The sequence below is a fragment of the Empidonax traillii genome, unplaced genomic scaffold (genome assembly GCF_003031625.1).
Source record: "Empidonax traillii isolate 1590-97213 ecotype Southwest subspecies unplaced genomic scaffold, ASM303162v1 scaffold114:size1751661, whole genome shotgun sequence".
NCBI lineage: Eukaryota > Metazoa > Chordata > Aves > Passeriformes > Tyrannidae > Empidonax > Empidonax traillii.
In genome coordinates, this window is record NW_020955307.1 from 708828 (window position 1) to 733617 (window position 24790).

Sequence of the window (24790 nt, forward strand, 5' to 3'; positions counted from 1 at the left end):
TAGACCAGCCCTGAGACTGCTATAGAATCAAGCTTCCTTGTGCACAAGAGAGCCAGACAGGGAGCAGGGAAGACTTAGATTGCTTCACCTAGGCTGTTTCTGCTTTGCATTGCAGAGGAAGATGTTTGAACAATGGCTTCAATTTAAAATCTGACCTTTCAAATGCCAAGCTCTATGCTTGTTTCTGTGTTGAGTGTATATATAAAAACATGTGGCTTTCTAAAACTGACCCTGAAAATTATATTCTCTTCATCGATGAGATGTTTCACTTACCATGCATCGTTACCTCTCATAACTACTCAGGACAAAATTATGATCCAAATTTATAATTATGCTCTGAGTTATATCTGGTGGTAAGAAACTGGTGTAAAACCTTCCGTGTATCTGTTCAAATGTACAGGTTGGAACCCAATTTATCCAGAAGCTGGGAAGGGCCTGAACTGGCTCTAGCAATTCCGAAACAAAGAAAAAGCAACACAACTTTCCTCTAACAAAACTGGTACATTCAGGGAGAGGATGCAGGAATCAGGTAGGTCTCATGTTCATTTCTTATGGTATTAATGAACTTCACAGCCTTGCCCCATTTGCTGATTTGCTTTAAGTAGAGAGATGTTAAATGTGAGCCTTAAATTTTAAGTTTTCCCATATTTCCTGTATTTCACAAATTTAAATCTCAGTTAATGACTTCTCCATATAGGGTCTCTCTTAAATTTCTGTCAGGGCCCGTAAATGTGCATAAGTAGTAAAAAATATGTTATCTGCATTTAGTGTTGGCTTTTGGAACCCTCACCGCCAAGTCACCTCACCACTGTATCTCACCTCACATACATTTCTGTGTAGTGCCAGGAGAAGAATAGAAAATAGCTATGAAGTAAAAGCAGATTCTGTTCCCATTAAAGGCAATGAAAACTATGCTTTTACTTCTACTTACTCATATAATAGTAGGGAAAAATGAAGTGGAAACAAGCACAACAAAACACCTCTGCCAGCTATCTACAAGCTCACCAAGGCTTCCACTAATGAGGCGCTCTGGCATTTTGAGAAAGACAGGTTCTTCCAGAAGCAGAAAAAATATGCCAAGTTCTTCCTTCAGCTTTGAAAGGCTAGTGAAAGAATAACAAATTGTATTTAAAAAACGGGATGGCAGTCAAACTTTTAATGCTGTCTGTGCTATTAAATACCTACAGATGCCCCTGTAGTTTCCTGTCAATTAAATGCTTTTACATATATGTTTGTCAGATTATTAAATATTGATTGTTATATGCCTCACCTAATTATCCATTGTATTTACAGGTTTATCTAAGGTTCATCATGACCATAACATTCTTGTGAAAGTTAATAATTTCAAATCACAACAACAGAGTAATTTCCAGGTCAGATTTTCTAGAAGACAACTCAATACCATGGACAATAACATAGTCTATTAAACAGAACAGTACGGTTTGTGGAAAAGATAATAGTCCAGATCATGAGAGAGCACCAGATTTCACATTATGATATCCAGATGTCCTTAGGAGCTTAATGCATACAGCATTGGTTCAAGACTAATCTGCATGGCAGAAAGGCAAGTTGTTCCAATTTTCTCCTCCATGGGGCTCTGTGGAGAAACTGAGAGGATAGGCTGGGATGGTTTGGCCATGCTTTAGCATGAATATTCACCACATTGCCAACTGCTCCTGCACACTGGGATGATATGCAGAAAAGAAAAGGTTTGGACAGCACTGTGCTCATGTCTTTCTGATAGGTGCCATCAGAGCTGGCTCTACACATTGGCCAAGCGGGCAACTATTCAGGGCAGCAAAGTGACTGTGGCTTTGTCCGTGCTTCCAGAGTGCTGGAGAAAGCAGGAGGGCATTGTGCTGCTAGCTTGGAGAGAGGAGTTTGCCTGAACAACAGGGGAAAGTCACACCTAGCAGTGTCCACAATCTCATCCAGTTGCAGAAAGCTGGCAAATCTGCCCCTGACCATCAGCTTACCACCTCAGCAGCCCTTTCCCTGCACACTTGCCTTCACACAGACAGAACAGGCCTCCCTATCCTGGCCCCAGCCTTAACCATTGGAAACATCAATGTTCCCTTTTGCTTACAGTGCTGTAAAGACCTGAGTTACAGCAGCCTGTCACAACTGTCAGGGTTCTGTGACAACCTGATTGTATTCTTCTAAGCAATGTGTGTTGATTCACTGGAGAGAGATAGAGGGTGGATTTTGCGAAACTGAGGCCTCATTTACTCAAAGCTCCTGGAGTGAGTGTCTCCACAACAGGAAGGCAGCTTCCCTGATGTTTCCAGGGTGCACCTTTGGAAGTTCCTCAAATGTCCACTGTAAAACAATGCATTGCATCAGTTCCTTGAACCAAGGACTAGGTCAAGTCCACAGTATAGTGGTGTTGAGTGAGAGATGAAATTCTCCCTCCTGTCAGCCTGGGGGAATTACAGCACTTTACAGGGCAGCCCAGTATCCTGCTGTGCCCAGAGGGGCCACAGATATCCAGGAGTTTCTGGTAGGTCTATACATGTCTATAAACATGGAACAGTATTTTCTCTGTTACATTCCTGCTGGAGAGTACTTTACTGGTACAGGTAGACGGGCTGGATAACGATACAAGGATCTGCCAGGACTCTGGACCAAGCGTGTCTGAGTTCAAGAAGTATTCAGACAACACTCTCAGGCCCATAGTGTGATTCTTGGGGTGTCCTGTGTAGAAAGAAGTTGGACATGATGACACTGTCCAGAAGCTGGACATGATGATCCTCGTGGTCTGTTCGAACTCAGCATATTCTAGGATTCTGTGATTTGCTTTTCAATTTCAGCATTGTCAGGCTGGGAAGTGAAAAAGAGCTCCACAAACAGAACAAGTGTCTGATGTGACACTGCAATGTAAAAAAAAAAAAAAAAAGAAAAAAGGCTCAAGGCTACTTTTTCTCCATGGAAATCTGTACAAAAATTGTCAGTTTGGGACGTCATGAGTTTCTCTCTGGAGTCAAAAATTCAGTGTAAGTGCACAAAAGAGTGTGAGGAAAGAACATTTTGGCTCTTTTAATGCTATGCACAAAACCTCACAGGGTTTCAGCGAGGATTTTAGCATCTCTTGCAGTCTTCAAATGTTGTGCTGTGCAAGGATGTGCTTATACATAATTTTGTAATTGAAATGGCATGTTTACTGTTCTATTTCATGCTTGATTGTGTTTTTTAAACACCTTTACTCATGCTGTTAGAAGTGGGATTATAATTAAAATGTCCTGTTGAACACCTTGTTCAGTTCAATGAAGGCATAATAGAAGTATAAATACTTGTTCTCGTTGATTCTGTGATGTCAGCAAAACAAACACAGTAAATCACAGATAATCATAGAATATTTTGAGTTGGAAGGGACCCACAAGGATCTTCGAGTCCTGCTCTTTGAATGTCTCATACAGGGATCAAACCCACAACCTTGGTGTCATTAGCACCATGCTCTAACCAGCTGAGCTGATCTCAAGGTCAAATGTCATAAAACAGATCTCTTTTTTGCCAAAGCATCTGTGGGATCCGTGGGAAGAGGAAACAGAATCTGTGACTGGGCAAAGAGGGGACCTCTCCTTTGGTAAAAGGAAATATTTTGAGATATTATCTGTGATATAAATGTGTTAACTAAGGCATGGAATGATTGATTTATTGACTGATTGATTGATTGGTTGATTGATTTAGCCAGTTATGAGAAAAAAATAAGAGTGGAATTTGTTCCTTTACTCACAGTCCCTTGGTCTAAAGACTAGGGGTACTTTCTCCTACACTAGCCATTAAGATTAAGGAATGACAAGTCTGCTTGTGAAGTGTTAAGGAGTAACTTATATTTCTTATTATTCCCATTTCCTTAAAACGTGTACAGATACCCAGACTTTGTTTCTTTATGGTGGAGTGGAATCACAACATGAAGTCCAAATGTTTCTAAGTCACTGTCCAGTGGTTTCAGAACTTTTGCACAGCAATAGTAGTTTCATTTTCTTCATGTTTTCTCTTGTAGTCTAAGTTACCACTGATGATAAAACGTCAAACCATTCTGGCAGGCACTTGTTCAGTCTTAAGGAGCTTTAAATTACTTCACAGCTTGAGATTCCAGGTAAGTAGAGATGTTCCAAGATTTAGCCTAATTGACGCTTCTTGGGCAATTTACTCAGATACCTTGGCTCAGTTTCCTCCTCTGAAAATTGTGGAGAAGAATGTCTGTGTTTCTTGTGCTCTTTGATGTAATAGTATTTTTAATATACTAAATACTAGGCTCTACATTGCGTAAAACCCATGAGATTTTAGGTTTGTGTCCTTTCACTGGCTGAAAGAGGACTCTCAAAACCAGTCCCAGGATGTGTAATACATCTGTGCCAGAGCAAGACTTGCCAGTCAATAGCTGCCTTTCAAGGAAAGCCCACATGATCTTTATGAAGCAGGCAAATAAGCGGACCCGAAGGGTGTGGAAATTGCCTTCTGTGCCCAGTTTCAGTTCCAACTGCTTCAAAATCAGCAGAAGTTAGGTAGGCAGATGGTTCACAGGATTTGGTCTTTTGAATGAAAGCAGTGAGGAAGTGGCAAAGTTAGGAGGGTTTTTTCCCTGGGATAAGAGAGGCACATGGGTATATAGGGCTGTCCAGCCCAGACCAGAAAAAGATTCAGCAGCAGGAAGCTACAAAACATGCATGACAAACTGGACAAGAATGTTCTCAAGTGGGATTGCAACAAAACTTAGTGTATTTCTTTGACTGTCTCATTACTTGTACCGGTGCAGCTCTACACACCCACACGCGCTGCATTTATTTCAGTGTGTCATCATATAAATACCTGCAGGTGCGACACTGAAGAGATACCCATGCTGAGGCATGAATATGGAGTTCCACATCTGCATGTACTGCCTGGTTCACACAATGAACTAGTGCAGTCAGTGAGTTCTCTTTCCACCTCCCACATGCACTTTAGAACTAAAACCAAAGAAAATTCCATCCTGGTAACTCCATTTAGTGGGATGTCATGGCATAGAACTAAAATGTGTGATGGGGAAGGTGTATGAAACAGTCATGATGACTTCCCTTTTTTGCACAAGTATATAAAAAATTAGGAAGAAACTAATTTCAGATAAAAATGGCTACATCAGTTTAATGTATGGTAATAAATCCACAAAGTTGGAATTTAATGTGTCTTTTGAGGCACCTAAAGCTTCAGTTGGCCTTCAGTACAGTGACTGGTTTCTCTCTTCTGGCACACAGAAAGATGGTTCCTTGTCTATAATACTGTCAGATACTCCATAACACATGGGATGCAAATCGTGGCTGCTGCAGAAACCATGGATTTGCGTTCACCAACTTGCTTACACATTAAAAAGTCTCAGTCACAGCATCGCACTCATGCAGCTGGTTTCATTAAACAATAATCTGATGCTAACTACTTAACTACAAATGCCCTCCTCCCAGTGTCAAAAATGTAAAACAGCTAAAGGATATAAATTGGGGGCAACATTTTGCATGTAATTGCTGCCTGCACAGAATCAAGGTTGTCAAAGTTTCTTACTTTTTATGAGACCTTTCCTGATAAATTTCGTTTCCCAAAGAGAAAAATAATCGTACCAAAGTTCCTTTGAACATTTCATCAGCCTTTCATAGTGTTAGCTGTGAAAGTAACGGTGTGACATTCCTAATATGGATGTATAGGAACTGTGTTCTAGGGTCCATGCTGCTTTCTTTGTGGAAACTATCTCAGATGCTTTGGGATTATTTAGCAGTAACTTCTTTTTACACCATGATTTCACAGGGATTTTCTCTGTTATCTTCTCTTCAGCATATTCCTTTGAAGATCTAGGGAGAAAATGTGGCACTTGAGCATTCAGCGAAACCTGGTTTGCATCTCCATGTAGCTAGAGAATCAGTTCTCCTGTGACATAAAATGTGGAGGAACCATAGTGCCCAAAGTTCAGCAAAAATTTTAGGTAGTGTTGTCCAGGCAAAGGAATAATGAGAATATGGTCAATGAAGATTTCGTAGGAAGCAAAGGAGAAAAGAAAGCACAAATTTTTATTTCTGATCTGAATGTCTCTGCTTTGCCCAGAGGGACCACAGCTGCCATCCATGGCTCACAATAGCAAATGTACTCTGGGCAGTGACGCAGAGAAAGGGACCAGAAGCGGCTGGAGCTGTGGAAGAAATAACGCTGCACTAACGAAGAGTTTCACCCAGGCAAATTTACCTCCTTTGGAATTAGCCTGGGTATCTCTCCATGACACATTTGTTTTAGAATCACAGCATGCTGCAATTCTTAGGCTCTGGCAGGCTCCTAGGTAGGAACTGTGTCCAAGAGCCTTTATTTCATCCGGTCCAATTGGGAAGAGCGTGGCAGTTTCTTTTGGTTGAGACTTTGCTATAACGATCTGAGCTTTAGTCACTGTGAGACTGGCCCTCTGCAAAGCATTCAGTTGGTGTTACAACCAGAGACAACTGAGCTCCAAAAGTGAGTGCAGACCGTGTCTACTTATTAAGTAAAGGGACATGTGGAGAGCCTATTACTCAGTAATTGGTGCTAGCTGCCAGTTAGCATTCAGCAGGACTTCCAGCATTTGTATAGACTTTACAGCCCAGAATGGCCTGGGATTGTTCTTGCCTTATTTGCTGCCACTGTAATCAGCTGATGGCTCTCTGCTTTGCACAGCTACCAAAACCAGCTTGATCGGGCTGAAAGGCACCTGGAAGTACAGGATGTCCCCAAGGAATTCAGCCAGAGGGACATGCAAGTCTGAGAGACTTTGTGGCTAAGGCTGTACTCCAGTTTTATGGGCTTGCAGGTTTCTTCTCCTGCCATGGAAGAGGAAAATGATGAGTGCTAGATGATATAAATGCCTGCCTGATTGTGTAAAACCTTAAATAGGTCTTTAAAGATGTGACCCTCAAAGGCCATGTGACTCTTTAGATGAGACAAACAGAACTTTGCTACGGAGTGTGGAGAGACAGTGTGGAAAGTCTTTACAGAAAAGACTGCATAGACATTTAGACAAAAATGCAGCTCTGTGGGGTACATGCCACTTAGAGCTTTGACCTGGGAAAACCATTTATTCTCCAGGTCCCAGGTGCTTCTGTTACTCCCAAGGAGGCAGCTCGGTGGGGTTTTGGACAGAAGCACATAGCCCCCCCACCCCCCCGGCAGCCACTCCACTGCCCAGGAGCAGGGTGGGTTCCATGTGTGCAGACGGCAGAAAGCAGCTCTTCTCACATGGCTGTTCCCTGCAACATTATATATATATATTTTATTTACAGCATAGGCAGCATTATCCCCAGAGGCTGACGAGGCGGTTAAATGCATGCAGATAAGCTGCTCTCCCCAAGCAAGCGGGCTCTGCCAGCACCTGAGAGAAGTTAAAACCTGTCTGCGCTGCAGGTGAGAAAGCAAATAACACAGGGTGCGGCCGCGGGAGCGACGCCCGTCAGTGAGGCGGGCGCAGCCACGTCCCCTGCCCCCGTGGCGGCGGCCCAAGGCCCCAAGGCCCGGGCAGAGCCCCCCAAGCCCCGCGGGCCCTCACGGCCCATGGCGGCTCCCGCCTGGCCCCGCCGGGCCCGGTCCCGGCCCCGCGCCAGGCGCCGTTCGCCGCAGCGCCCGCCAGGTGGCGCCCTTGATCGCCGAGTGGCGGGAGGGCGGGCGGGCCCGAGAAACGCACCCTGCCAGCCCCCAACCCCCGCCCTGTAATTTCGGAAGCATTATAACTAAAGTGTTTTCAGCTTATTATTATGCATGAGTAAAAATTCCATGAATGTGTAACATTTTCGCCTGTATTTCCCTCTTTTATAACATCATTTAAATTCGTCATTAATAATTTAGCAGCGTTCTGGATTTTAATCACTTTTCTCATCCCGGCGGTCTCTATCCGAGGCAGCGCTCTGCTCCTCACCTGAAGGTGACAGGGAGGCAGGGCCGGACCAGGGACACCCGCCCCAGCGCCCTGCCCTGCTGCAGGGTATTTCTTTCACCAGTTAAAAGTCCAAAGCTTACCAAACCCAAGGCTTGAGTAGGTTACCATTGGTAAAAATTAATTTTTTCTTTGTTTGTGGTTTTTGCTGCCTTTTTTTTTTTTTGCATCTGAGTTTAATTATGGTGGTATTTGTTTGATAGCTTGTTACTGTAAATAAAAGAGATAAAAGCAGCCCTTCACTCGAGCAGCTCCAGAGCTGTGAAATATGTACCTAATTAAAACTATTGGTGTAAGAGGCTAATAAAGTACATGTGCCTACTAGACGTCTTATTCTAATGAATCTCAGCTAAGTTGCTCTGAGTGATGTATTTCAGTGTTGGTAGTAAGGGCTGAATAATTATGGAATTTATCATGAGGTGCTCATGAAGGACCACGAGGGGCTGGGAGGGAGAGGGGAGGGGAGGGAAGGGCCCCCAGCCATGGCCGGGTGTGGGCCCTGCCCTTTTTGGTGCAGGAGGAGCAGAGCCCAGGCTCCCCCCAGGCACCAGGGCTGCCAGGGCACAGCCTGCCACCTCCAGGGCAGGCAGGGACCCCTGGGCCAGGCCCATGGGCTGCAGACGTGCAGGCCTGGGGCAGCCTGGAGGGTCTGCATGAGGTGTATGTGTGCAGGTGAGAGCGCTCCCATTGCCCCCACAGAGAGCCTGGGGCCAGGGTGCTCCTCCCCACCCAGCTCCTCAACCCCTGATTTGCCCCTTGTTTTTGCCTGGCACGGGTGAGGAGCGGGCCACAGCATGTGCTCCTCAGGCTCCCAAACCCAGTGCAGATGGGTTGTCTAAAGCATTTCAGATGGAGTTTTGGTCTTGCGCCAGCAGCTAATCAAAGTCTTAATTCTGGAGAATAAAAAGGCTGGGCTTTCCAAGCTTCCTCCAGCTGGTTTCTGCCAGGGATGTGGACAGCCAGCACTCCTGAAAACCCCTTGTGCCATGGGTGCTTCCAGCACCAGGGTCGGGCTTGGGGCTAGGGTATGGGTTGGTTACCTGGTGCAGGTGAAGCGGCCAGCTTTATATGGCCTGTGGACAGACACCCTCAAATCCGTCTGGGTCTGACCTGTAGTGAAGTCAGGCAGGTGAAAAAGTGTGCATTGAGAACCCCTGCCTGAGACATGAGCTTTGCCCTTTGGAGCAGTACAGGCTTGTCAGGAGAAAGGGTATGTTCTGAGAGAAGCTGGGTAATAATAAAGGGGCTGGTTAAACAGAGGAAAGGCCTTCAGGGTAGCATGTATTCTTATTGCTTTTTTTTGCAACCGAGTAGAGAAAACATCCCAAGGCAAAATGTCTATTGTAGGCTTTCCTGTAGTCCCCAACAACAACTATTTAAACGCTTGCACGTGCATATGTCCTGTCAGCATCCTCCATTTGCCTGCACTGTGGGAGGGCCGGTGGGGCTGCGGCACTGCTCTGTCCCGTCTTAACCTGGGGCACACACAAATCTGTGGGGCCCCAACCACGCGATGCCGCACCCCACGTGAGCAGGAGGGCTTTGTGTACAGCCGAGCCATCTGGGCTTTGCTGTCTGTCCCAGAGACAGATCTGATGAGTTCAAATGACTCTCTCCAAGTGTGTGGTAGCTGCAGCTGTTGAAAGCGCGCCGGCACTTTCTGATCTGCACATGAATTTGGAGGTTTTTTTCAAGTGCTGCATCGGCAGTTCTTCTGCAAAATGAAATTTTCACTATTGCTAATATCAGCTGGAGAGACAGGTGGAACTTGTTATCCTCCTCACAAAACCTGCCTTTTCACAGGGAAGAGATTGTTTTTCATGGCTGTACAATTTGTTAATGGGGTAGATTGAGAATAAGATTGGGGGGAACTAGTCTTTGTCCCTGACTTACAGTTTGACCTTAAGAAAGGCTCTTAGTCACTCTGGAAACCTGGGTTCTCTATGTGTAAAAAAAAGCAATAATAGCTATATCAAAAGAGACAGGCATCAATATCTAAAAGTGGCTGTAGAATTTCAGGTGGAAGTGTTATGTATTGTCACAAAAACTGTGTCTGTTGTGCTTTCTCAGAGACCTGAAAAAATCTGGTTTTTCCTGCTGAGAGAATTCTTTCCATGTTGCTCAATCAATGATCATTTTAATACATTTTTCTGCCTCTCAGTAACATCTCAAATATTTGTGTCTGTGCAATTTTCATGGTCTCATATCTTGTCTCTTTCTGTATAAAATGTATGTTGTCAGCTTGAGGGGATGCTTTCCTTTCTGCTTCTTCTTTGTAATTACCAAAAATATTTTTACCCTGTTAAAACATTTCTGGGTTGTCGACATGGTGTGGTATCGTATTAAAACCTCCTTACTCTGCAGCAAACCTTCCTGTGCATTGTGTTTACCTTCTGATAACGTTTCTAATAAGAAGCCAAACACCAGCAGAATGAAGGGAATACTTACACTGTTGGGTCCAATGTGACTTTGCATAATGAAAAAATGCAAAAATAATGGCATTCCTGTGTAGCTAAGAGAGAAAGAAATATAATCAAATTGTTTCTGCTGGCCTTTCATCAAGGCAGAAAACCTGTATGTGTGTTTTCTGGACAAGCTTTATTTATACTACGATCTGGAACCTGACAGCAGGAATTTCTGTGCCTGTGCAAAGTTATTTTGCTTTCAGCATGACTCCACCAAGAGACCCCAGCATACAGGACTACCCCCTTTTGAGGGCAGTGCACTAGGGTCCTTGGCAAGGCTTAGATTTGAGGTGCACTGAACTAGAGTTATGGATAGAACAAGATCTTAAGAGCTAAACTCAATTACTCTAACAAAGCCTGAGGCTGCAAGGAAACTTTCCACTGAAAGTATGCTTCCTAAACGTTGATAGCAGATGGCCCTCCCATCCCATAGGCTGGGGATGTGCTGACTTTTCATTCTCAGTGTAACTTGTTCTCACATCACAGAATTTCTAATTTTTGATTTTTTAATAAGCGTGATCTGATAAGCGAAGCTAAATACACTTTTAAAATAAATTTCAAGTGTAAAGATCATTACTAATTCTGTTGTTCAGATTCACAGAGATGGTTAATATAATTTCCTTTCTCCTTTGGCACCTAAGCAAAATCTGACAGATTTAGTTCCGGTATTAGGGTAGAGGGAGGAGTCTCACCATAACCAGAGGTGACCAGTAGAAGCCCTTCCTGAATGTGTCTTGCAGTCTCTGCTTTTGTATGATGAATTGATGTTCCAGCAGCATTTTGTTTTTCTGTACTTGACCCCTATCTATTGCCTTTATTCTGCTTTTTCCCAGCTTTACCTCAACCTTCTCTGTGAAGCCAAAGACACCTGACATTTCTTGTCAAATTGTTGAGATTATCTGCTCAGGAACATCTGCTCAGAGAAGTCTGTTTTCACTGTTTTGCACATCTGAGACAACTGGGGAGTGGATGTGTTGTTGCCTGGACAAGTGTGTGAAGAGAATTGGTTTAGACTAGAACAGCAGAAGGGAATTGTTGATGAATGGACTCGCATCAAGGTCTGAGAATGATCAGTGCGAGGCTTCATCCCTCTGGGTCAATGGTTGTTGGGACAAGGCAAAGAGGAGGCAGAGCTGAGGAGACACTGCTGTTTTGGAGTCTCTGTTTCGGGGCACAGTCATGTCAACAAAAGTCACCCAATGTGACTAGTGCCAAAGCACTCATGATTGTGCATAAATATTGATCCTCTGTCTTTTTATTATAAACTTCATTTTGCATCCTGACAGACCTTTCATGATACACCTTTTTTGAAAACCTACTAGACAAAACCCCCAAATGTGCTTTGTTTTGTAGTACAACAGGCAATGAGCTAGAATGTAGGTCTGAGGAAATTTTTGTGTCACCCTCTTCTTGGAGCTTTCTTCCAGATCATCCATGTTGTTCTGGATACAACCTTTTCCAGCTAATCTGTGGTGCCCCAGACATTGTCCTGGGATGTGCTTTGGGGCTTCTGTCTGGCTATGGTGCTACTGCAGCAGCACTTGCATTACTTCCACTGATCATCAGCTGGAGGTTATGGATGGTGCTTGACCCCTGACCTGTCTCATGCCCTTGTTTTAGACCCTGGTGCTAGCTGGTGGGCCAGGCTGCCTTTTCCCCCTCCCTTCAGATCACAGGTAGTTCTTTGGCATGCATCCAATCCTAATGCAGTATAGGGAAAGGTCTTCAGGTTCCCAAAGTGTAAATACACATGTGGTCAAAGCCCCAGTTCATTAAATTAGTATGTGCAGTGGAGACCAGTAACTGATTTATGTTTTCATCTACGCAAGGTAAATTGGATTGAAAATTCACACTGTTTAAAAAGGAGAGTTGAGATTCTTGCTTACCTCTGAGTTCTAAATTAGCAAGCACATGACTAAGCTTCATGGACATGAAAAAGCTAGTTCTGAGTTAATATGATGCCCATACCATTGATTTCACTGGACCGTTTTGTATCAAAAACCACATGTACACAGCCTCACATTGTGAAGCAAGATTAATTTAGCTGTTGGCAAATTATGTGCTGTATAAGAATGTTCTGTGGATGACTTGGATTGCAAATTCTACTTCTAAATTTTTGCAATGCAAAGTTCCAGTAACACGAACTACTGGTTTCAGCTGAACTTTACAGAAATGTGAATGACAGGCACCCAAAATAAGGAGATAAATGGTGGAGAACTAAACGACATAAGGCCTATTGGGTCAAATATCAAGAGCCTCAATATATATGATAACACAGAAGATAAATATAAAAGGAGTGGCAAAGGTTTTAGAGCTTCAGTCCCTCTAAAAATACAGAAGGGGTGGCCTCTCAACAAAATGTTGATTTGTGATTCTCAGCTATAATTACAGGGAACAACACAGGGTGGTCTACCGAGAATATTTCCATGTTTCAGTTTCATGTTATTTTAATGTTTCTAAAATCTCTACACTTTCAGAACCAAAATTCTTGGTCTCTGAGTTGTTATAACAATAGCTGAAGTGAAACAAACTTTCCATGATTTACCTATCTTGGAGAACAGAATCACTCTGGATAGTAGAGGTAAAATAAGGGTATAGTCAGTTTTTAGTGTGCTTCCTAACTGTGCCAGTTCACTCGATGCAAGTGTTCCTTACTCACATCAGTGGGATGTTGAGAGATGAACTTTTCTTTCTCTCTGTATTGCTGACAATAACTTTTTCCTTGAGTCTTATTCAACTTAAGAAATTTGCATCCTTCCACACATCTGTATTGGTTCCAGTCTTATATGTTCTCCTAGACCAAATAATATCCTCCCCTCTGCCTTTAGACACCATTTACTAGCTGAAAAACACACCACAGCTTGCTCCTGGTCCCTCCCCATATCTCTGCCATCAGAAGAGGCCAAGCAAGCATTCCCTAATGCACTACAAGTAAAGCCAGACTGGTTAGCTCATATCCATGTTCATCACCAGGTGAAATGAATCTGGCTGGCTTAAACAGATTAGGAGGTGATTTGTGATCTCTTTTGCTAATGGAGCAGTATGTTGAGTATTTGGAAGGCAGCAATAAACACTAGAGACAGTGCTGTCATTTCTGAGAGGAGCTTCTCTGTAGTTTCAGGTCTTCTCAGCACTGCCATCCTTGAGCCCAGTCTTGCACTCCTCAACTTTCTACATATGTTACCTTTATTTTTACCTTAGCAGCCACAACTAAAGGTATATTTTGACATTTTAAATCAGTCTTCTTTGTTCAGCTTGCTCTGCCTGTCTTTATTAATTAAACTTGTGTCTTCCTATTAGGTTCCGTCAGCTCATCTCTTCCAGTTTCAGCTCTTTCCATTTGCCTTCATTATACTTTGCCATCCTTGAACTGTGCTGAACTCTTCCTCATTTCACATCTTCCCATACAATATTCTGTCTGATTTTACTATGGCTGATGTGAAAATCCTCTTTGCTAGAGAAGCAGCAGTGAGGAGACAGAGCTTTCTTCTCTTTGCCTCAATCATTCTCCTTACATAAATCCCAGCATTTTTCTCAATGATCATAACTTCACATTCTTCTTTTTCCTGCTACTCTTCCCTTTGGAATACATTTTAATATGTCCTCATCCATAGAAACTGTACTGTTTATGTTTGCAATTTTTCAGTGTGCTTGGAGTTGGGGTTTTTCAGATGAACGGTATATTAAGATTTAATCTGAACCTAGTCAGATAATATTGACCTGCAATGAAAAAGCTGTATGAATGAGATAGCAGCAGACAGCTTAAAGTGCTGACTGCCAAGTGCTGACTGAAAAATGATACCCCAGAAGTTTGGTGGTACAGAGTAGATGGGACACTTATGAATGGAAAAGCTTTCTGATTGTTTAAATATTGTGATTTGAATTTTTTAAAATTTTCTTGATTTTTTTTCCCAATATTTGCCAAAATTTGCCTCTCTCTGTAGGCTGCCACATCCTGATACCCACTCTAAGGCCTCTCTCTTTTGCCACAGTAGATTTCCCCAATATTAAAATAAAGGAGAACTGAATTTAAGACTTTGAATTCCTGATGATCTTCCCTATGCCCATTTCAGCTATATTTCCCACTGTTCAGTTTGCAGTTACCATATATTTTGGTTCCAAAATCAGGATCTCCTGAAACAAATCCCTAGATATTACAGTATTGCCACAGTTTGCAAACCACATTGTGTTAGGACTACAGACAATGAGTTGGCCCTTGCCCAAAGCAGTTTTTATTCCAGGTCATGTATATGGAAGATAGGCAAGGGAAGCTGTTTCTGCATATATCTGAGTTGCCTGGGTTAAATGTGGTGAATTATTTTAGCAAATATATTCCAAACCTTCCCCTTCAGTTTTTCACAAATTCCAAATCTGGATGCTGCTCTAAATGAAAAGGAACAATTAAAATGCCTTTTTGAATGCATTTGAAATTAAATAAGTTACTGTAATTTTCCTGGGCAAGCCAGCTCTGTGGAGGGGGCAAAAGTTGCAAATGGAAAAACAAACAAACAAATGAGTGAATAACTATGGGATGTGCTGCCAGAGAATCAAAAACAAGCCTGGTAGAAGGGGAAGTGAAAGGCTCTTGTCTGCCCTGGGACCATTTGTAGAAACCAAAATGTGGGAGAAAGTTGAAGTAAAGAGGATGGGAAAAAAACCCCACTGTCTTTTTTCTTAATCCAGACAATCAAGCTACCAGGACCCATGATGCTGATATGAAAGAGGACTGACTTCCAGGATGTTGAGAAAGAAGACAGAAATTTCCATCTTCATTGTTCAGGTTCTTCCTTTGAAGGGGGGTTCCTTCAGCTACACAACTAGGAGGTGAGTCCCTTGGCCGGAGCAAGGGAAGGGCAAGAATGAATGATGGTGCCAGATGCACCAAGTTAACAGTCAGGGAGCCCAGAAAAGCATGACTACAGCTATCTTTCTTACATTCCAAATCCTGGACCAGTGAGAGATCAAAACATGGTTGGGTCACTCTACAAGTATAGAATATGCTTCACCTCCCATGAACTGGGGATGGGAAGCGAAGGGAAGAGTGCTGCAGAGCTGCTGATTGCCTGCTCTCCTAAGACTGCCTGTTAAGGGGAATCCTCAGTTGTCCATTTAGGGTAATATTAGAGCTGCACAGAGCTCCTGAAGCATGTAGAGAAGCTGCAGATGGGGCTGAGAGCGTACCTTGATACTTCTCTGTTGAGCCACCAGTTACAGCATTATCCAATGCCTGGTAGAGGTGGGTACCAAGACTGCTAGTAATGGCTAAAGGCAAAGCAGGGGGTCTGGTTTTAATAAAAAGGTAGTTTATGAGCAGCATTTTTCTTATTATAATGATAAAATGGATATGAAACAGTTACACTCCACATCCTTCTTTTTTTTTTTTTTTTTTTTTGTGCTATTTATTTTTTTTTGGAACATTGCAAACTAAACAAGCAAAAGGAGGGGAGGGGAAAAAAAAAGGAAAAAGAAAACTCCCTTCAGACAACAATCACCTTTTGAGTTAAATTCTCATGCTTGGTCTTAGCCCAGAGGGATTTGTCTTGAGTGAAGTTCGAAGAAAATCCTTTCAGCAGTTTCTGAGTTACTTAAATGTAACCATGGAGGTTTGGATTCAGATGCTTTTTTTTACTTGTATAACTCAAAAATAGCTTTGCTTTAAAACTTCTAAATTAACCCTCCTTAACTTTTCAACTTGTCACCTATCCTACTGTATGGCTTATAAAATTTTAAAGCTAATAGTATAACAAACTCAAATAATGATACTGCAGATGTTCAAATGAATCTTGGGAGGAATAAATTATAGGAGTCACAGTGGGTTGTTAGTGAAGAAAGAGCGGCTGCATGCCTTAAACCATGTGTTCTTACTGGTTTGAAACAGGCCCAATTTTTTCTACTATTAAGAAGCACCAGTGTGCTTGGGTGTGGATTTTAATACTCAGTTACACATACAAAATTAAGCCCATAAGTCCTGTTCCTTTTCTTCCTCCTGATAGCAGTGCTTTAGACATGTTAGAACATTCTCTTAAATTTTCCTGCTTTCTTTTTAACACAATCCTGATCACCAGGACACTTAACTGTCTCCTAAATATTCATGGGCTTCAAAGTCACTGAAATGCTCTGTGATTCTCTTACTGTTATTATTTTATTGCCAGAAGATTGAGGCAATGAGAGGTGAAGTGTCTTGGTAAGTTATGGTTTTTCCTTTTTCTTTGTCCAATCCTCCTGTTGCTTTCTGATGTTTCTTCCTCTTTGTCTTCTTTCCAACATTTCTGCCTCACTTACTAGTCCTGTTCTCACTGTCTCCTATCTATCTTTCAAACATCTTTCTCCATTTATTCGCCTCTTACAATTGCACTGAAGAGAGCCTGTGATAGAGAGAAATTATTTTTATTTTGGCAGCAGCTTTTTACTTTTATCTTTCCCCTAAATGTCTGGGATGGGTCCAGGCAGCTCTCCCCACTTTCATCATCCCTCTTCACATTCCTCGTGACCCTGAACTCTAGTCAGCAATCTGATGTCTGCCATGAGAGCACCTCCCATGATCCAAAGCCACAGTCAGACTAAGGTGTTGTAACACTGTGTGTTGCTTTACCTACTTACCATGCTTGCTCTGCTGCTTTCTAGGAACTGGACACCTGTGCCAGGTTTTTCTCACAGAATAATGACAGTACTGTCACCTCCTGCACGTCTCTCCTCCTTGCTGCTGTGCCTCTCTTCCTCTCCCAAGCTTTTGCGGTTCAATCTCCTGGCTGATGCAATTTAGCCAAGATACAGGAGACTTGTATTCAGCCTGTGCCTGAGGCAATTTGAACTTGAATCTCTTGCCCCCTGAATTAGCACCTTAACCAAGACATTATCAGCTCTTCTGTAAGGAGGGTGACCTGAGTCCTTTCTTCTAGTGGGAAAGCTTGAGCTTGACTTGTCAGCCTTACAGTGGAGGCACTCACCTGGAACCGGGAAACCAAGTCTGCCAGGGCCTGCCCCAGTCAATACTTAATACAAAATATGGAAGTGTTCCCTGAAAGAGGGTAACAAACCCCAGGCTTCTTGCTTTCAGCAATGCTTTGAGAGCAAGCAGACAGGGCAATCCAGTTAATATTTAATTATTCCATACAAACGGGAACAACTTCAACAGGATGGACTGGAGAGAGACCCTGCTCGACAAGATCCTTTTAGAACTCTGCTGGTCTCTCTTGACTGCTGTGGGTCAGCTCGCTCAGTACCCCAGAGCAGCAATGGCAGCTGCCTCAGCAACACTGACTTGATATGGGACTAGGAAGTGAGGACATGTGTGGAGGCTGGGGTCGGGGGGGGAAAGGATGGAAAAGGTGTTCCTGAAGTGTATTCTGTTATCCATGGTGACGGGTTTGTAGTCATAGCTGAAGCAAGCACCTGCCACTGGTGCATCAGTTTTCATTTTGGAAAGCAGTGGCAGCAAGTATGTGGTGGAAGGAAAAGAAGTCTGTTAAAAGACAGGGCAGCAAGCTGGGGCACTATAAGGGAAATTGCTTTTAAAGGTGGAAATGCAACAAAAATAGACTAAGAAATCTTAAAAGACAAAGTCAATGCCAAAGCAGAGGAAGCCAGAATGACTTCCAGAGCTCAGCTATAGGCAGTTGTCCCCCAACATAAGCCAGACACTGTCAGTGTGTGGGAGACATCCAGGAATTTCTTCTCCTACAAAAATGTTAGGGACGTTATTCTAACTGTAATGGAAAACTCGAACTCTAGTGCTCAGTTCCAAAGGAGAACTAACCATTGGAAGCAATGTGGTACAGGGGGCTGTGTGTGTGTGTGTGTGTGTGTGTGTGTCTGCTCGTCTTTCTCCCAGGGATTCTATGGCTTCCTTCATTCTTCCCTTCTCTCATATTACAGAAAGAAGGTAATTTTTCCTGGCCATTTACTAAAGCTCATTAAAGACCGAAGAGAACAAACAATGCTATTCCTTAGAGACTACCATTCAAAGTCATTCTACAATTCTCTGTTCTAATACTTGAGACAAATTAATTATTCCTTAGTGAAAACTGTATAATTCCTATTCTTCATTTTTGGGGTGGGGAGTGGGGAATAATAATAAGAAGTTTATATCTGAGTCAAAAGCTGTCTGTGCTGAAGGGAAATGAGAAAAAATGTGTGTTCCAAGAAGAGTAAAAGCAATTATTCTAATAATAATTCTAGGGATATTAATGTCTTTTTAAAGTAGATTGCTTTCAAATAAACACCAAAGTTGAAGGCATAGGAAAGGCTGGTTTATTTATTAATCATTCCAAAAGTGCATTTTTCTAAATGAACAAGTGTATGAGCAACTTCGCTGGCACATATTAAATTTAGTTAAACGGCAACTTGTAAATGTCTAAAAACTTCTGTAACCAGAGACTAATTTGTTTAATGTGTTGAAAATGTTATGTGGATGTGAAGAGCTACATATTAAACTTCAAAGCAAAAGACTCCAGAGATTACACCACCTTAAAGACTGCATATTGGAAAGGCCTTTATACATTAAACAGAAAGGATTTTCAATTCTCTCCTATTTTGAATACTTGTCAATCTGTGTGACTCATGCTTAAGATTGTAAACTGTCATTTAAGGTGTGATGTCCGAGTTGAGGCCTGGACCATGATTTGCAAGGGGCTGGCTTTTCTCTTTCATCTCTATTAATTAATCCTGTCTCAGTTTGCCCAGCGTACACTTCTGTTGACATCACCTTTTCCATATACTTTAAAGAGTCCCCAGAGAGATCTACTGCAGAACAAAAACTGGACAGAGAATACATTTGGAAACCATTTTATTTCTCAATTACCAACCAAAACGTATGGAAAAGATTTACACTCTATCTGATTTACACAATAATTATACTTTGAAAGCTTAGAAATAAATGGCTTGATCCCTGAAATCATTAGTTACTATACCAAATGTAATTGGTGTAAACTAATGAGTTTACTGGATGGCTGACCCTTAATTACTGATTATAGTTAAACTCTAGCCAATCAAAAATTCGTTTACTTATAAAAGTACAGTATAGTATTAACAAGCATTACATTTCCAAGCAAGCAGCTTTATGATTAGCTGTAGCACACAACTCAAGCCTGTTCAGGGCTATCAAAAGCAGCTTTTTAATAATAGTGCACTAAGCAACCATCACTCTCTTACCTCAGCGTCTATCAGACAAACAGAAGAAAAACCACATAATTAATCATCTCATGCAATAGAAATAAAGCATCTGGGCCAGATCCAGGCAGGGTATACACAGCCGCCTTAGTCAAGACAGCTGCAAGAGGCTGGGGATTTGCTTTAAGATAGGATAACTGCCATAGGGAATTCTGGCCCTCCGGAGGGGGCAACCCGTTGTATGGAAGTGAAATATTGATTATGTGCAGTCCTGTGTGATGTGGAGAAACCTATTGAAAAAACAGGTTTAATAATTCCTTGAAGTGAGGAGGATTCCTGGGGCAGATTCAATATGTGGTGATAGGACATTTGGTTACTGTACTGGCAATCCCAAAAATTTGGAAGTCATGACTCCTCACTATTTATTAGATCAAATGAGGAATCATTTGTAAAATAAAATACTAAATGGGAACAAATTATCTTTATTTGTCTCTGATTGATCTTTAAGAATTAATGTTTTTACCTAACCAGAAAGACTCAAAATTTCTATTAAAAAGGTTTAAAGCAGGTTTGTATTTAGACCATTTCCAGAATTGGGACTTTGGTACACCAAATATTTTGATAAAATCACAGGACTATACAGTATTTACGGTCACATCCTTAAAGATACGTGGGTAAGTGACTCCAGTGTTTTAAAGATGCAGATATTCTCCATCTCCTAGATTGTTCCTGTGAATCCTAAACTTCCGATAGGAGATTGATACAGGAAGGCACAAGCATTAGAAGATGAGGTCTGAGGTCTGATACACAGCTGCTGCTGCAGAGATTTAGTTGGAAGAATATGTATTTGCTGGAGTGTGCTCTTCAGATGACCCAACAGACCTCACGGCTGCCAGGATTCATTCTGTCAGGATTACAGGTCTCTCCCATTTCTGCTTTTCTCTACGATGTTCTCTCTGGGGCTCGCCTTTCATAAGGAGCTACACTCAGCAGAGGACTAACCTTATCTGATAGCTCTTTGGAGCAAGTGCTGTAACACTTGCCCATTTATTAGTATAAAAATTTTCTTAAAACTCAGAAAATGAAGAATGAATTAGTTCTCAGAATGTCTGCACATGGGTTAAAGTGAAATTTATGCATTTTCTGAACTCCTGTTTGAGAGATGTGTCTGGGGTCAAGAAAAGGTTAAAGTTGTTTACTGTCTTCAAGCTCTGGTCTTAGAAGTTAATTCAGAGCTATGGTGTGAGCAGCTACAGAGAGTAAGTCCTTGGAGCAGTGAATTGCTGGTTTGATGTCAAGGTCCATGGGCCTTAATAATAAAATTAGTTTGTTTCTTAAGGAAATCCTAGCAGAGACTTATATAAAGTCATTACACTGTTTTACAACATAACTTTAAAGATGCTTTGGAATGATCAGAGTTTGTGGGAAGGGATCATGTTCTTTATTACTTGTGGAATATCCTCAAGCTGTCATAGTTACAGCATTGCCACTTGGAATAGCTGCTCCACAGCTCAAAAGAAAAGACAAAGGATATTTTGAAGCCTAAGTCAGGCAAAGAGGGCATATCTGTCCAGAGAAAGCTTGTTAAATGGAATAGATCCCATGTACTTCCTGACAATTGACTCCAATTTTGTAGGAGTTGTATATTTGGGGTAATCAAAGTGTTTTTCTGCAATTCTACAAGAGTAGATAGAGAGCCTATGAAGTTCTATAGGCTCTGCTTTTCACAGTTCTTCATTGGAGGATTTAGGGGTGAGCAATTTTAAAAGTCATGGAAAAGAAGGCACACTTTCCAAAAAGTCAAGATTCTAGACAAATCTTTCCACCCTCTGCGCAGCACCACTGGTAAGAATAACGCTGCCATTTCTGCTCTGCTAATGCTGAGGCAACACCCTCCTCCAATGCAGAAGGGAGACAAGGAACCATTGATTTAGGAGGAGGAGAACATGCAGGTTCACTCTCCCCAGCCTGCTGTCTCTGTGGCACAGAGGGAAAGTGGGGCTTCTGGAACAGATTGGTGGAGCAAGCACCATAGGGCCCCACTTTTCTCCTTTTCTGTGAACTCTGCCTAACTGTTTCCGTGAAAGAAAGCATCAAGCCCCATCTTGTTCATGGAAATGTAACATATTTTAAAGCCATAGTTAATGGATAAACTGTTTTCTGATTGGGTGAGCCACACAATAAATCTGTTCCCGAGCCAAGTGCAATGCAGCTTATTCAGTTACAGTGAAATAAGCCACTGCCACTTTACTGCACTTGCATACATCAGGCAAAATGCTTCCATCTTCATCAGCTTTGTAGTGAAATAGAAATAAAACAATTGTAACAGAATGGTGTCACTGGATCTGTGGCACCTGCTTTAAAAATAAATCTCTTAGCTTTGTCTTCACTATTACTTTCAATAAATGTCCTAGCATTGCCACAGCATTTATCTAGCAGCAGGAAACCATTATCCTATGACAACAATCTATTCCATTAACATTAGCTCTTAATTGTAAGACTGTTTATAAGACAGCAAAAGCTACTGAATCATAGTAGAATGATAAAAAGAGTTATGGTCATGGAGTACAGGAGTCGCTCCAGTTTTGAAAAACAACTTAAGAAGAGCAGAGAGCTATATTTTTGTATGAAAAATAATGTAATATTCTTACGCAATACAGTGTTTTCAAATAATGAATTACATCCTCAAATAACTATTAAAGAGTTAATGTTAAAAACTGTTACGGAAAACGTCTGTCTTTGATAAATGGTAGAGCTGAAAAAATTAATAGAAAGCTTAGAAACTCTCCTTCTTACATTCAGCAAAGCTGCATCGAGTCAAACAGAGAAATCATAATAACAGAAGCACATTTGTCTGGCGGAGTGAACAGAAGGATTGTTGCAGAATTGAGATATGAAGAACCTCACTGCAGAATAGAAGGAGAACTGTCATTCTGATTGTTTGTCATTATTGTTTCATGTCCAGTTAAGTGAACTTAAAGTGACAGTTGTGTCATAACCACTGCATCTATGTAAATTTCAAATCAAATACGATAGAGGCATTTCTGCCAGATGCAAGTCACCAGGCTGCTCTTCCTCTTTATTTTTGTAATCCTCCATTTTCTTATACTGTGCTTGTAGCCCTTAAATTGAAAAGACAACTTATAACAAGAGGATCTCTGTTATGTGTGCGTTTCAGTTCTCAGTCCGTACCTTGCTTTCCCTCAGCCTTTTGAAACAAAGGCCAATGTCAAATTTCCATCAGAAAGAGTCACTCCAAACATTTAGACGTATTAGCTAAAACTGTGCCTTCCCATCAATGATGTATCATAGAGCAAAACCCCACGAAATTCTAGGTTGTGAACATCCCCTCAAGGCCTACAGAGAAAACAGCCCGAGCAAATGTTCCTCCACTGGTTTACTATAGCCCAAGCCAGGTATCAGAAGGGTCTTCTCTGTGGATAGGTGGAAAATAGGTGGAAAACACTGGTCGTGGACCTTTCTGTAAATTACATCATTCAGAGGTTATGGGAACTTCACAAGGATATCAGATGTACTCCTCCATGGCGAGGAGTTACATGTAAATAACTCATTTCCTGGATACACTCATACAGATAGTCTAATGACACATGATTTGCTACTGGACACACATCTTTGAAAATAACTTCAATGCAATTATAAATATCTTTTGTGTGGACAACATCATCAAAAAATATGAAACATGCTGTTTATTCACTCATGCCTAATACTAATTTCTTCTGCATATTTAAGGTCACTTGGCTAATTAATTAAATAGTATAGGCTTGAGATAAGTTTTCATTTTTCATTGTAACAGAATGCATAAATGCTAGTGATATAAATATGTACCTCTGCATTAGGTAAGCACATTTTTGTCAGTTGATTGAGGCAATTTTTATTTTTTTAATTCCCTTCCAGTGGTTCTTTTTTGTATGGTAAATTTAAAGTAGCTCCATAGCTACTTTTATCTACAATTTGGGCCTTCTGACAACCAAATTGTGCTGTCCCATCCTCTAATCTGGCCATTCGTTGAAGTGATTAATGAATAGAGGCAACATATTAATGCCAGTTCTATAAAAGTATCTGTGAATAAACATTTTTTACCTTAAAGGGTAAGTTCTACGTGAGTTTATATTTGTAAGTCAAAGGGGTTTTTTTCCTTGTTAAAGATGGAGACATATGAATCATAAAAATATTTGTATTTGTGACAAAATATCACTCTACAGATATGTCATCACAAAAATCAACTGTCAGTACATGTTTAAGAGTATCAAATTAATTTTAACTTATTTGCTTAAAAAAATGTCTTGTTTTATTAGATTGTGGAATGTAAAGCCCTCTTTCAAAATTGATATAACATTTCCGATTTTAAAATTTTTTTATGTAGTCAACTTATTATCACATATGCATATTCCTACAGGCCTCTAGAGATTCTCAATTTAAAAAAAAAAGACACAGAATTACAAACTCTGATATCTTTGATTTAGTTGCAGAACTCAGTTGCAGGACTTCCTGCTACCAACTGATGGCTTGTGGTCATATTCTCCCAACAGGAATGTGAACAGGACAAATCAGTGAATGTAATTTTAGCCATATGAGGTCATTACAAATATAGCCTTAGCTCTTCCAAAAGTGGACTTTATCGTTAATATGAATATATATAATTACTGACACTTATCTTATTTGGCTCCTGCCCTAAGTTATGGATAAAACGGTCTTGCAAGCCCTTACCTAAGCAAACTATGCATACCTCCCATGGTTCTGTGTTACTGTGAATAAAGTTACTCATGTATTTATAAGCAAGTCAAATCTATGCACAGATTTCTAAAAGTGACTTACCTTACTGTTTTGGGCAAATAGTACTGTCTACTGCTTAGAAAAGAATGCTCTAAGCCATCCAGGATTCTTCCCAGCTTCTGGCAGGATATGACTCTGCTGTATCATTAGATATCCAACTTAAATACTTAATCCAGACACATTTTTAAATTGTTTGAGGCCTAAACTGGATGATTTTATGTTGAGTAAAAATATGCATTGCTTTAAAGTAAGAAATGGCTGTTGATTTTTCATCACTTCTTCTGGAGAGACTGGGGTCAGAAAGTTTGTTTTAAAAGTTTGTTCAAAAGGTGTAGCTTGCAAGGCACGTGGATTAGCAAAGTGCCACATGGAAGATAAAGCAGCAGCCTCAACATTTCTCTCTAATGAGAAAAGGAAGAGTCCCATAGGTATGCAGGGAGAGAACCTAGAGGTCCCATGGGAATGCAGTATTTAGGGAGAGAACCAAGACTCCTTTCATGAACAGAGA

General features: G+C 41.4%; 1 long non-coding RNA gene across 2 annotated transcripts; it reads left to right on the forward strand.

Annotated features, from left to right (window-relative positions):
* Positions 1-24117, forward strand: LOC114057081. Of its 2 annotated transcripts, none has more exons than XR_003571123.1 (4): positions 1-529; positions 4004-4099; positions 15064-15204; positions 22291-24117. It is a non-coding gene; the product is annotated as an uncharacterized LOC114057081 (long non-coding RNA). The 2 variants fall into 2 exon arrangements; XR_003571122.1 differs by lacking the exon at positions 22291-24117 and adding an exon at positions 20211-21265.
* The last annotated feature ends 673 nt before the right edge of the window (positions 24118-24790 follow it).